Source organism: Macaca fascicularis, chromosome 1, assembly GCF_037993035.2.
Source record: "Macaca fascicularis isolate 582-1 chromosome 1, T2T-MFA8v1.1".
In the NCBI taxonomy this organism is placed as follows: Eukaryota; Metazoa; Chordata; class Mammalia; order Primates; family Cercopithecidae; genus Macaca; species Macaca fascicularis.
This window is the reverse complement of record NC_088375.1, coordinates 225415268-225427418: the sequence shown is the minus strand read 5'-3', so window position 1 is coordinate 225427418 and position 12151 is coordinate 225415268. Positions and strand designations below refer to the sequence as shown.

The 12151-nt window shown below is 51.2% G+C and overlaps 1 long non-coding RNA gene across 1 annotated transcript; it reads right to left on the bottom strand.

The window, feature by feature from the left end:
• Positions 1–4247: 4247 nt before the first annotated feature.
• Positions 4248–12123, bottom strand: LOC141408881 (uncharacterized). The gene is made up of 2 exons (XR_012426409.1): positions 8710–12123; positions 4248–6367 (listed from the first exon to the last, which is right to left on the bottom strand). It is a non-coding gene; the product is annotated as an uncharacterized lncRNA (long non-coding RNA).
• Positions 12124–12151: the final 28 nt, after the last annotated feature.

The following is a 12151-nucleotide window of genomic DNA, read 5'->3' as shown; positions in this document are numbered from 1 at the left end:
CTCCGTCATCTGTCCCAACCCCAGGAAGGCCGCCATGCCCCGAGCGCAAACCCCAGGACCGCTATGTGTCCTGGCTGGACCAGAGAGGGAGCAGAACTCCCCACTACACATGCACACTCACACATTCATACACACCACACACACTCAGGGCCTGGCCAGAGGGGTAGCCACTGCCCCACTTCTAGGGTGAGGGCCCCGGGCATCCACCTCTCCCTGCGGCTGCAGACCCTGCCGCAACTCTCGTCCCCTCCATGGGGGCAGGGTGGCTGCTTAGGAACGTAATCTGAGAAGAAAGACCCAGGTCCAAATCCCGGTTCCACCCTCCACCACCTTCTCCCAGACTGGATTCTGAACCTCAGTGTCCCCCTGTGCGGCTGTGGTGCCTCCATCACGGGAGTGCTGGACGACCACGTGACCTAATACATGCTAAGGGCTGGACATGCTAAGCACTGCGCAGGTCTCACAGATGTTAAACGCCTCACCACTGGAAGAGCTTCAGTAGCCTCATTATTGGAGACCCTCAGACGTCTCGCTTCGGCATCCAGAGGCCTGAACGAAGTCTCGCGGAGTTGATTCTTGTTCCAGAGTCATCCATACAACAATTCCATTTACTAAGAAAAGTGCCCTTAGGGAAATAGCTGTCACCCTGGCTCTCCACCCAACCCCATCACCACCAGGACAGCCTCCAGGGCCCCGGGAACCCAGGAACCTGCAGCTGCCGTCTGTACCCTGCAGACATAGAAGCCCCAACCCAGTGGCCGAGGAGGTTCTGCTCCGCTTCCTGCCAGTCACAGACACCCAGACACTTATCCCCAAACTGGGGCAGCTTCCTGGGACCCCTCGCCTCCCTCACCCCACCACCTACCAGCCTTGGTCGACTTCCTGCCGCCTGGGTCGTTTAATAACCTGTGTCACCTGGTGGTAACTCTCTTGCTCTGGCTCTTTGATGGAGTGACTTTGGTGCTTTTCCCTCTTCCCATCAGCATCTCTCTCCCCAGCCCTCAGGATCGCCTCTCCCACTAAGCCCAATCCCTTCAGTCTAGGAGCAGAGCCAGCCCCACCCTCCCTGGCACCCCTGTCTGTACAGTGTCTTCCTAGGACCCCTCCTCTAATGGTCCCCTGGCCCCCACCAGTCCACATAATCAGACAAAACCAGTGCTCTGGGAATCCAGCTAACATCTCAGCCAAAGAGGGTCTTTTCCTGGAGTAGTCCCTTGGCAGGTAGAAAAGCAGAAAATTCCCACAGAATCTTCAGGATATCAGAAATGGGCATGACCAGAGTGACTCAGGCACAGGAGCCACACCTGTGCCCATCCTACAGGAGATCCAGATGGTGGTGTGATGTCTTTTTTTTTTTTTCTTTTTTTTGAGATAGAGTTTCGCTCTTGTTGCTCCAGGCTGGAGTACAGTGGCGCAATCTCGGCTCACCACAACCTCCGCCTCCTGGGTTCAAGCAATTCTCCTGCCTCAGCCTCTCAAGTAGCTAGGATTACAGGCATATACCACCATGCCCAGCTAATTTTGTATTTTTAGTAGACATGGGATTTCTCCATGTTGGTCAGGCTGGTCTCGAACTCCCGACCTCAGGTGATCTGCCCACCTCGGTCTCACAAAGTGCTGGGATTACAGGCATGAGCCACCATGCCCATGCCCGGCAGTGTGATGTCTTGATGGTCCTGCCTTCCTCTCTTTGGGGCCAGGCAGGCATCTGAGAAGTTCACATGGGCAGACTGGGCTGAGGCCCTGCCCTGGTCTGGCCCAGTGCTCTTGCCACACTGGGAGTAGTGCCTGCGGCCAAGGACATCACATACACCTGGCCGCCCCTGCAGAGCTGTGGGCTGGTCCCTAGGTGATGTGGTCCATGGCAGTTGGGCTGCCCAGCTCTGTTCCCCAGCTGTCTCTCAAGGGCTGAAGGGAGGACAGTATGAAGGGGGCATCTATGCAGTTAGCGGGAAAACTCCACCCTGACCACGGTGCTCAAGTGCCCCTCCGCTGGCCACAGGCGTTTAAAACTCTGCCTGCTGAGCTCACCTTACTTGGAACTTGTGGCACGGATTTTTTTTTTTTTTTTTTTGAGATGGAGTCTCACTCCCGTCGTGCAGGCTGGAGCGCAGTGGCAGGATCTCAGCTCACTGCAACCTCCACCTCCCGGGTTCAAGTGATTCTCCTTCCTCAGCCTCCCGAGTAGCTGGGATTACAGGCATGTACCACCACACTCGGCTGATTTTGTATTTTTAGTAGAGACAGGGTTTTGTTATGTTGGCCAGGCTGGTCTTGAACTCCTGACCTCAGGTGATCCACCCGCCTCAGCCTCCCAAAGTGCTAGGATTATAGGCGTGAGCCACCGCGCCCAGCTGGCACTGATTATTATGAATTCAGTGCCACTGGGTGAGAAAGATAAATGCAGTTCTCTCTGCTTTACATGCTATACAAGCAGGAAAATCAGGTTTGGGGCCAGATAGACCTGAGTTTGAGGCTCTGCAATGCCGCTTCTGAGCTGTGTGGTCCTGGGCAAGTAACTTGACTTCCCTGCACCTCATCTGCCTCATCTGTATGATGGGATTACCAGAAAACTCACCTCTAGAATTGGGACTTACCTCTAGAATTACCTCTAGAGCCCCTTTGAGCTCGTGCTCGTAAAGCCAGGCATGGGGTAGACGCTCCAGTGGTCTTAGAGGAAAGCAGCAGCTGCTCATGTCAATATTTCACAACTCCATTGGGAACTAAGTTGGCAGGAGAAGATGCCATGTTGTCCCGGGCACCCAGGCATGCCCGTAAGCAATTCTGGGGAAGGGGAAAAGTAGGCCAGGAGCCTCCAAACCCTGCACCAGAAAAGGTAGGAACTGAGGACTCAGCCTGAGGTAGACTGCCCACCCCCCACTCTGTTTTTTTTGTTTTTTTTTTTTTGAGACAGAGTCTCACTCTGTCACCCAGGCTGGAGTGCAGTTGTGCGATCTCGACTCATTGCAACCTCCACCTCTCAGGTTCAAGCGATTCTCATGCCTTTCAAGTAGCTGAGACTATTCTCAGCCTTCCAAGTAGCTGAGACTACAAGCACGCACCACCACACTCGGCTAAGTTTTGTATTTTTCGTAGAGATAGGGTTTTGCCCATGGGGTTAGCCAGGCTGGTCTTGAACTCCTGACCTCAGGTGATCCACCCGCCTTGGCCTCCCAAAGTGCTGGGATTACAAGTGTGAGCCATCAGGCCTGGTCCTTTCCCCTTCTTTGTAACCTGCAGCCCACCCTCTCCTCAGACCCCAAAGATAGAAAGGGAGAATGGATTAATGTCAGGTTAGTTTCATCACCTTCTCAAAGAAAGCCAGGCTGCAGCAACTTTGCTGGGCTGCCCCTTTTGCACAGTTCAGTATTGTTGCTCTTCGAGGCTGACTTCATTGGATGAAGGATATCAGTAACTCTGGCTGGTTTCCAAGGCTTGCAGGGGGAGTGACACCCGGCCTCTTGGGAAGATTCTGCTTCTCCCACTCCCAGGGGAGGTACTGCCTTCCTTCTTCATCTGTTTCTTCTCTAAGAAGTCCCAGGTGGCAGGCCGGGCGCGGTGGCTCACACCTGTAATCCCAGCACTTTGGGAGGCCGAGGCGGGTGGCTCACACCTGTAATCCCAGCACTTTGGGAGGCCGAGGCGGGTGGCTCACACCTGTAATCCCAGCACTTTGGGAGGCCGAGGCGGGTGGCTCACACCTGTAATCCCAGCACTTTGGGAGGCCGAGGCGGGTGGCTCACACCTGTAATCCCAGCACTTTGGGAGGCCGAGGCGGGTGGCTCACACCTGTAATCCCAGCACTTTGGGAGGCCGAGGCGGGTGGCTCACGAGTTCAGGAGATTGAGACCATCCTGGCTAACACGATGAAACCCTGTCTGTGCTAAAAATTAAAAAAAAATTAGCCACGCATTGTGGCAGGTGCCTATAGTCCCAGCTACTCAGGAGGCTGAGGCAAGAGAATGGCATGAACCTGGGAGGCAGAGGTTGCAATGAGCTGAGATCGCACCACTGCACTCCAACCTGGGTGACAGAGCGAGACTCCATCTCAAAAAAAAACACAACAACAACAACAACAAAAAACTCCTAGGTGGTAAGTTCGTGAGTGGTTAAAAATCTCAGTATAGGTTGAAGCAGATATTGGTGGTTGATGTTGGTGGTACAACAGTTCTTCTATTTTCATTTTACTTTCCAACCTGGCCCTCTGTTTGGCAGAACTGATATAGAAAAATCCACACACTCCCCAATTTTTTTTTTATATTTTTAACAGCTTTATTGAGATAGAATTTACTTACAGTAAGCTGCAGTAACGGAATGAGTACAACTCAGTGAATGTTACCAGTTGTATGTGCCTGGGAAACCACTGCAATCAAGATAAAGCCAGATCTATTAGATTGGCTTCCTTGAATGGGTGACCCATTTGTTTTATTCACGGCATTTTATTGGCAGGTGACAGGAACTCAGCTCACACTACTTAGGCAAAGAAGAGGAGATACAGATTTTTGTAGTTGGAAAGTCCAGGGATACACCAGCTTCAGGTATGGCTGGCTTCAGGGGTTCAGCAGACGTCATGCCCTTTCTACCCTTCTCTCAACCAAATTCTCTCCCTAGAGCTGGCAAGATGGCTGCTGGCAGCCCCCGACTAACATTCTATTTAGCGATGCCTAAGAAAAGGAGCAGTCTCCTCTGATGGCCCTGAGGAACTCCCATAGGGCAGCTTTGGGTCATGTGCCCAGCCCTGGATGGGGTAGAATCAGCACCGGGGATGTGATTGTGAGAGCTGGGTGTGCTCATCTCTTCCTGAGTCCAAGGTCAGTGTAACGTCTCTGTGATGTTATGTTTGTAGCTTGAAGCTGGTAGTGGGGGAGTATTTACACCATGGAAACTGGCAAATGCTACAAATCAAGGTTTTTCTCCCTGTCCCCTCCGCCTGCCCCTAGCTGGCCATTAAACAGTTATGTACCCTACTGAGTCAGTCCTACCTAAATCTATGAAACAGGTTCTCCTGAGGAAAGAGCTGTTCTGTTAATAAAAGAGGAAACGGACCCTGATCAGACAGGAATAACCGAGGAACTTCACTCTGTTGAATTCAAAGCCACCTGCAGCAGACCTCAGGAAGGAGTCCTCCAGGATAACATCCCGCCCCAAACTCCCAAGGGGACCACACCAGGTTGAATCCACTGCAGAGATTGTTCAGCCAATATGGACCCTTCTAGAAGAACGGCCCAGGCTTTGCTCCTCTGACAGCTCACCTCCCTCCAGCTACCCCCAACCCCAACTCCCAACCACTGCCAGTCACATTCTATGGAAAATTAAAGAACTTCCTAAGCCTGGCTGCTCTCTGCAAAGCCATTCCAGCAACCTAGACCCATGATTTTCAGCTTGTTCAGCTATTTTAAAACAACCCTCTCAAAGCAGCCCCAGAAATGGGGGCTGCGGCTTGATTTGAGGTTAAACAAATAAGTGCCATTTATCCACCAATGCTCTAGGAATGAAAGATTTCTTCAGGCAAATTCCCAAGCTGTGCGCTCCAGAAAAACTGCTGTCCCAAATTGCCGGGTGCCAACCCAGTGTTCTTCATTTCCAAAGATATTTGGGGAGTTTTCAGCCGTGCTCTGCACAGAGTGCTAGGACGGATGACAGTGTGGGCGGCCAGGCATGCCACCTCAGCTTCTGCTCAGCCTCATCCCGGGTCTTCTTGGCTGTGTCAGCCTCTCATGCCGGGACCCACAGAACCCTTGGAGTTCCCGGGGCATTTCTTGGCCTGCTGGGAAATGGCGCTTCTCCATCTTAGGGGGCCTGGACCAGACTGCTGGCTGTTTGAGTCAGATAGCTTTTCTTCCCATGTTTTGAGGGTAGGCAAGATGAGAAAAAGTAAAAAAAAAAAAAAAAAAAAAAAAAACCATATTCTCAAACAAATAAAACTACACTCCACCGGCCAAGAAAGCTGAGCCTCTCTGGGATATAGGGGACAGGAGCCACTCCACACAGGAGTCTCCCATCCCTTTCTCTCTGGGGTTTTTGTGCCCAGACTGGAAATCTGAACCACGAGCTCTCACATCTCCCTACTCTTGGAAGTTTTCTGTGGCAGAAACAATAATGCTCACTACATAGGCCGTTGGCTCCCCTGCATTTCCCAGCTGTGCCATATGGCTAGCTTTGGCCGATGAAATTGAGCAGAAGTGATACGTGTCATTTCCAGGCTGAAGCAGTAAAAAGCTGGTGCGCCCTTCTCCAGGGTCTGTTTCCCAGCTGCCGCAGCCATGGAGGCCGTGTGTTCCAGATGGCGCCGCTACAGCTGATGGAACTTCTGTCAGCCTGGGTCCCTGAGTGAGTCTGTGGAGGAGAGCTGCAACTGCCTGCCGACCTGCTGGGACAGACAACGTGAGCAAGAAGTAAGCTTTTGTTGGGCTCAGCCACTGAGACCCAGGGACTGTTTGTTACTGCACCATTGCCTGGCACACCTGACTCAAGCTCCTGACACGCTCTGCAGACTTTGCCATGTTGTTCACCGGGAGGCACCAGCATGCATGAGATAGAAAACACTTCCTTCCACTCTGGCCAATAGGCATCACCCAAAATAGTGCTGATGAGTTTACATCCAGCCCCAAAGATTTAAGGAACTTCTCTCTGAGCTTGGGCCCAGGTCTGCGCCTTCCTTTACACATGGTTGGCACTAGTATAAAAATGGCACTTTTCCACATGCCAGGGCATTTAACAGGCATGAAGCACATTTGCTGATGATCTCCCATGAGGTGAAGGAGATAGGCCTAATTCCCGTTTTAAAGCTAAGAGCGTTGCAGCTCAGAAGGGTCACATTCAAGGTCACACAGCTAATTAAAGTACTTGAGCCTAGGTCTGTGTCTCTTGCCCCAAAACCAGTATTTCTCAAAATGTAGTTCTGGCCAGGTACGGTGGCTCACACCTGTAATTCCAACACCTTGGGAGGCCGAGGCAGGCAGATCACTTGAGGCCAGAAGTTCAACACCAGCCTGGCCAACATGATGAAATCCCCATCTCTACTAAAAATAGAAAAGTTAGCCAGGCGTGATAGTGCATACCTGTAGCCCCAGCTACGTAGGAGGCTGAGGCACAAGAGTCGCTTGAAACTGGGAGGCAGAGGTTGCAGTGAGCTGGAGATCACGCCACTGCACTCCAGCCTGGTTAACAGAATGAGACTCTGTCTCAAAAAAAAAAAAAAAAAAAAATGTAGTTCAGAGACCGAAAGCCAGGACCTGGGAATGTGCATTTTTTAAGTTTCTCAGGCCATAATTATGCTGAGTTTGAGAATCCTTGCCCCACATTGCCTCCTCCCATCTGGTCAGCTTTCTACAGCGGGAGGGGAGCGGTGGGATTTTAGGGGTGAACCAAAGGATTACCTCCCTAACCAAAGCAATGAATGAAAAACGTGTCCCCTGCCAGACTGCTCTTTGTGCCCGAAATTATCCCAAAAGACTCATTTCTTTGGGTTAAAATACAAACAGTCCTAGATCACTCGGGACCTTCTCATGAATGAACTCAGGTGATTCCCAGCCAGGAACAATGGCTTGTACGAAGTCACTCTGCAAGGTCAGCTTTTGCGGGGAAACATCAGTCAAGACCTTGATCTGAAAAGGCAAATCCAGCTGGAGGTTGCAGGTGGTGAGATCCTGGACAGCAGGGAGACGCTGAGCATCAATGGGGTGGGGGTAGTATGGGGTGGGGAGGGGGGGTGAGAGTGGCAGTGGGGGTGAAGGTGAAGGACTCCCAGGAGAGAAAAAAAAATGCAACTGGGGGAGGTAGTGAAGCCACACACACCAGAGTCAGAAAGAACTGGAGGCCAGGTGTAGTGGCTCATGCCTGTAATCCCAGTACTTTGGGAGGCCAAGGCAGGTGGATCGCCTGAGGTCAGTTCGAGACCAGCCTCACCAACATGATGAAACGCCATCTCTACTAAAAATACAAAAATTAGCCAGGCATGGTGGTGCATACCTGTAGTCCCAGCTACTCGGGAGACTGAGGCCGGAGAATCGCTTGAGCCTGGGAGGCAGAGGTTGCAGTGAGCCGAGATCGTGCCACTGCACTCCAGCCTGGTGACAGATGCCTCCAAAAAAAAAAAAAAAAAGAACTGGAGTAAAGCCTCAGCCTTGCTACTTATTGGTGTGACCTTGCAAATGATACTTTACCTCCTGTGCCTAAGTTTTCTCATGTGTAAAACACGGCTAATAACAGAACCTACCTATGGGGGCATTGTAAGAATCAAACACATTCACGTGTGGAACAGTTAACATTTACTGACCCTTGTGGCAGTAGCCATGCTAAGTGCTTTGCATATATTATTAACTCATTTAATCTTCATAGACAACCAATGGTGTGGTTATTATTTTACCCATTTTATAAAGGAAGAAAGTGAGGCACAGAGAGGTGAAGTAACTTGCCCCAAGGTGGCACAGCTTCTAAGTGTCAGAGTCAACATTTGAATCTAGTCGGTCATATTTCAGGGGCAGTGGCCCTGATGGCTACGCTCAGCGGCAGATGCTTCATCTCACAGAGACGGCTGCAGTGGTGGGGGCCAGAGTGCAACCTGCTGAAGGATGGACCTCTGGGCAGGGGTCCCTGTTGCTCAGGTTCAAATCAGACTGAACAGTAGCCTTAATCATTAAGATCACTACAGAGCTAAGGGGTGAGAGCGCACTCTGCCTGTTCTCCCTCCACCCCCAAGACACTCACCCTATTCCACACCCAGAGGAGGACATGGGGTGCTCCCTTCCAGAGCTTAGAGACCGTGGGACGGCTCCAGCCCCTTCTCCCAACATTCACCCAGCAAAGAGCACCAGTACCCTTGCTCTGCTGTTCACCGGGCAGTTGTCCCGGGATCAGTGTTTTTGGTTGTTCCTCGTTTTGTCTTGCTTCCTTTTGAGAGTATCTCCTGAAACAAACGGCAGTGTTGCAAGGAGAAAAGGGAGCGCAGCCTCTTTGGAGCAGTTACGATGGGCAAACAACGAAATCCACGTGCGGTGTCTCACGGGGCCTTCACACCTTTGTGAAGTAAATATTATTGTCCTCATTCTGCGGATGAGGACGCCAGGCCCAGAGAGGCTAAATGACTTGCTCCAAGTCACAGAGCAAGTCGGCAGCACCTGGCTGCATCAAATGCTTGTCTACTGGAATCCAGAGCTGTTTATGGGATTTGGGGCTCTGCTGGGGCTTTTACACCCAACCCCCAAAGGTGAAGTTCTCTGTTCCTCATTCATTCCTTCATATGCTGAGTGTTTTGCAGCAGCGGCTCGATGCCAGGCATTGGAGTAGAGACCATAGCAACCTGGCCTCCGTTTCATTCTGTTCAGCAGGACTGGTGATCTTTCTCAACAGGATATTTGCAGAGGTTTTCATCGCCCCAGTTTCTGGAAGGCCTGATCATCAGCCCAGGGGCTGCTCCTCAGGGATGGGAGTCAGGGGTTCAGCTTCTTCGTGGGAGAATCCAGCTCTGGGTGTTTCAGGAAATTTCTGACCTGCCAGGTTTCCTGATCAGTCAGAGCTGGGGAGTGGGGGCCGAGAGAAGAGGTTTCCCGTCAGCCCAGCTTTTGTCTCTCACATGAGCGCGAGACAGACAAACCACAACCACAGACTCGACCAGCTGTGGAAGCGTCGAACAGGAAACCCGGAACATCTGGTGCTCCACTTCCTCTGAGGGCTGTGCACGTCTGGGGCGCCGGGTGTGTGTGTGCATGTCCGCCTGTGTGCACGACTGTTTTCTCTCCTGCCGTTGGTTAGTGGGACCTGGATGCAGACAGAGCTGGAAACCACAGGTCTTGTGGTGACAAGGAAGCCAGACACTGGCTCCCCAACCCTTACAGCACGGCGTCCCTCCTCAGACAGTAACCGGGGATCCGACCCAGTCTCGCAGGCCCTTGGCTAGCTTCAGGTCACCATGCATTTGAAGAAAGGGATTTCTTTTCCTTTCAAATTGTGATGGTTTAGAGACATTGTCTGGAGGTGAGGTGGGAGGGCTCTGCTTACATATAACTTGGCCTCAGCATACAGACCCACAAAAAGCAGCCTCTGGACAAAAGCTGCTTTTGTTTTTTGCTTTTTGTTTTTGAGACAGAGTCTTGCTCTGTCACCCAGGCTGGAGTGCAATGGCAAGATCTTGTCTCACTGCAACCTCTGCCTCCCAGGTTCAAGTGATTCTCCTGCCTCAGCCTCCCAAGTAGCTGGGACTACAAGCATGGGCCACCACGCCCGGCTAATTTTTTTGTATTTTTACTAGAGACAGGGTTTTGCCATGTTGGTCAGGCTGGTCTCAAACTCCTGATCTCAGGTGATCCACCCGCTTCGGCCTCCCAAGGTGCTGGAATTACAGGCGTGAGCCACTGTGCCCAGTAGCCATGCTAAGTGCTTTGCATACATTATTAACTCATTTAATCTTCACAGACAAACAGCTTTAAAAAAAGCTGTTTTTAAAACAATTTGAGGAGCATCTGTGGATGAACGCTAAGGCCATGTGCTGGTCAGGAGGCAGTTTATTAGTGGTGGTGTTCTCTGCGTAAGGAGAAAACAGAGTTTTTAATTTTTCATTTTTCTGAAGGGAAGAATCATAAGGAAGTGGAAACAAAAGGCTCCCCAAACCATAGCATGAGGTTTAACTCTCATGATACGTTAAGGAAGTAGGCATTATTATGCCCATTTTTATGAATCATGAAATAGATGTGCAGCAGGGTTCAGAAGTCACTCCAGCTAATACAGCGCCTAACGAGCAGGGCCAAGGTTCAATTCAAACCGAATCCCAGCCTCATGCTAGATCTTAGTTCACACTTCATTCTGTCAATGAGCATTTATAAACTAAACTGTACCTAGCAAACAGTTGGGACTTCAATGTTTCTTGAATTAATCACCTAAATGTGCCATGATGTCAGAGACAGATGTCATCCTCACTGTAGCCCCCAGGCTCAGCACGGTATCCAGGAAAGAATAGGTGCTTGTAGTCCCAGCTAATTGGGAGGCTGAGGCAGGAGAATTGCTTGAACCCGGGAGGCAGAGGTTGCAGTGAGCCGAGATGGCGCCATTGCACTCCAGCCTGGGTGACAGAGCAAGACTCCATCTCATGAAAAAAAAAAAAAAAAAAAGGGTGCTTAATCAATGTCAGCAAATGAATACGTAAAGGAATTCCAAGTTTTAGAACAGCGATACTTTATTTTTGCTTGTTGTTTGTTTGTTTTTGTTTCTTTTGAGCCGGAGTCTCACTGTCAATCAGGTAGGAGTCTAGTGGTGAAAATTCGGCTCACTGCAACCTCCACCTCTAGGGTTCAAGCGATTCTCCTGCCTCAGCCTCCGCAGCAGCTGGGATTACAGGCGCGCACCACCATGCCCGGCTAATTTTTGTATTTTTAGTAGAGACGGGGTTTCATCATGTTGGCCAGGCTGGCCTCAAGTGATCCGCCCAACTCGGCCTCCCAAAGTGCTGGGTAACAGGTGTGAGCCACCACGCCCGGCCGATACTTCGTTTTTCTGGAGGTCATTTACTTAGCAAGGCTAGCTGTTTGGATCCTGGCTAAAAATGTGAAAGAAGACAGAAAGAGTCACAAGCAGTCAACAAAAGTCACGGGTAAAAGTTCAAGTACTTGATTCAAAGCCGAAATTCTCAGGTCCTCAGTCGTAGCCTGGTTACCCTTACAAACACCAGGGCTAAAGAGCACGGTTAATGATCTTTCCAGGACACAAGATTTGAAAGCATCTGTTTCGAAGGGAGATAGCCTGCTAGAGGAAGCTTGCGGGCAACAGCAAATTGGGAGTTGGACTAACACTTTCAGACTGGGATGCCACGAAGAACTCGCCAGCAGAGATAAGAGATGGGCAAGATGAAGAGAATGAACTGTGATTCTCAGATATCTGCCCGCAAGGTGGCTCCGAGAAAGCCAGCCGGAAACTGCAGCATCGCGGAGGATTTCTCCGGTTCAGGTTAAAGAGACAGCAGCCAGACGGTGCCGACCTCAAACCCAACTCCCGACAGCAACCTTGAGGCCACCCGAGGTGGCGCATGCGCAGTGTGCGAGGTCGTGCTCCTTTTCATACCTGCGGACCTGCGGAGTCTTCTTCCTGAGCAGGGCTTACGTCACGCAAGCGCCGCGGCTGTGTACGTCATCTGAGAGCGCCACGCGCGGTCCCGAAACCC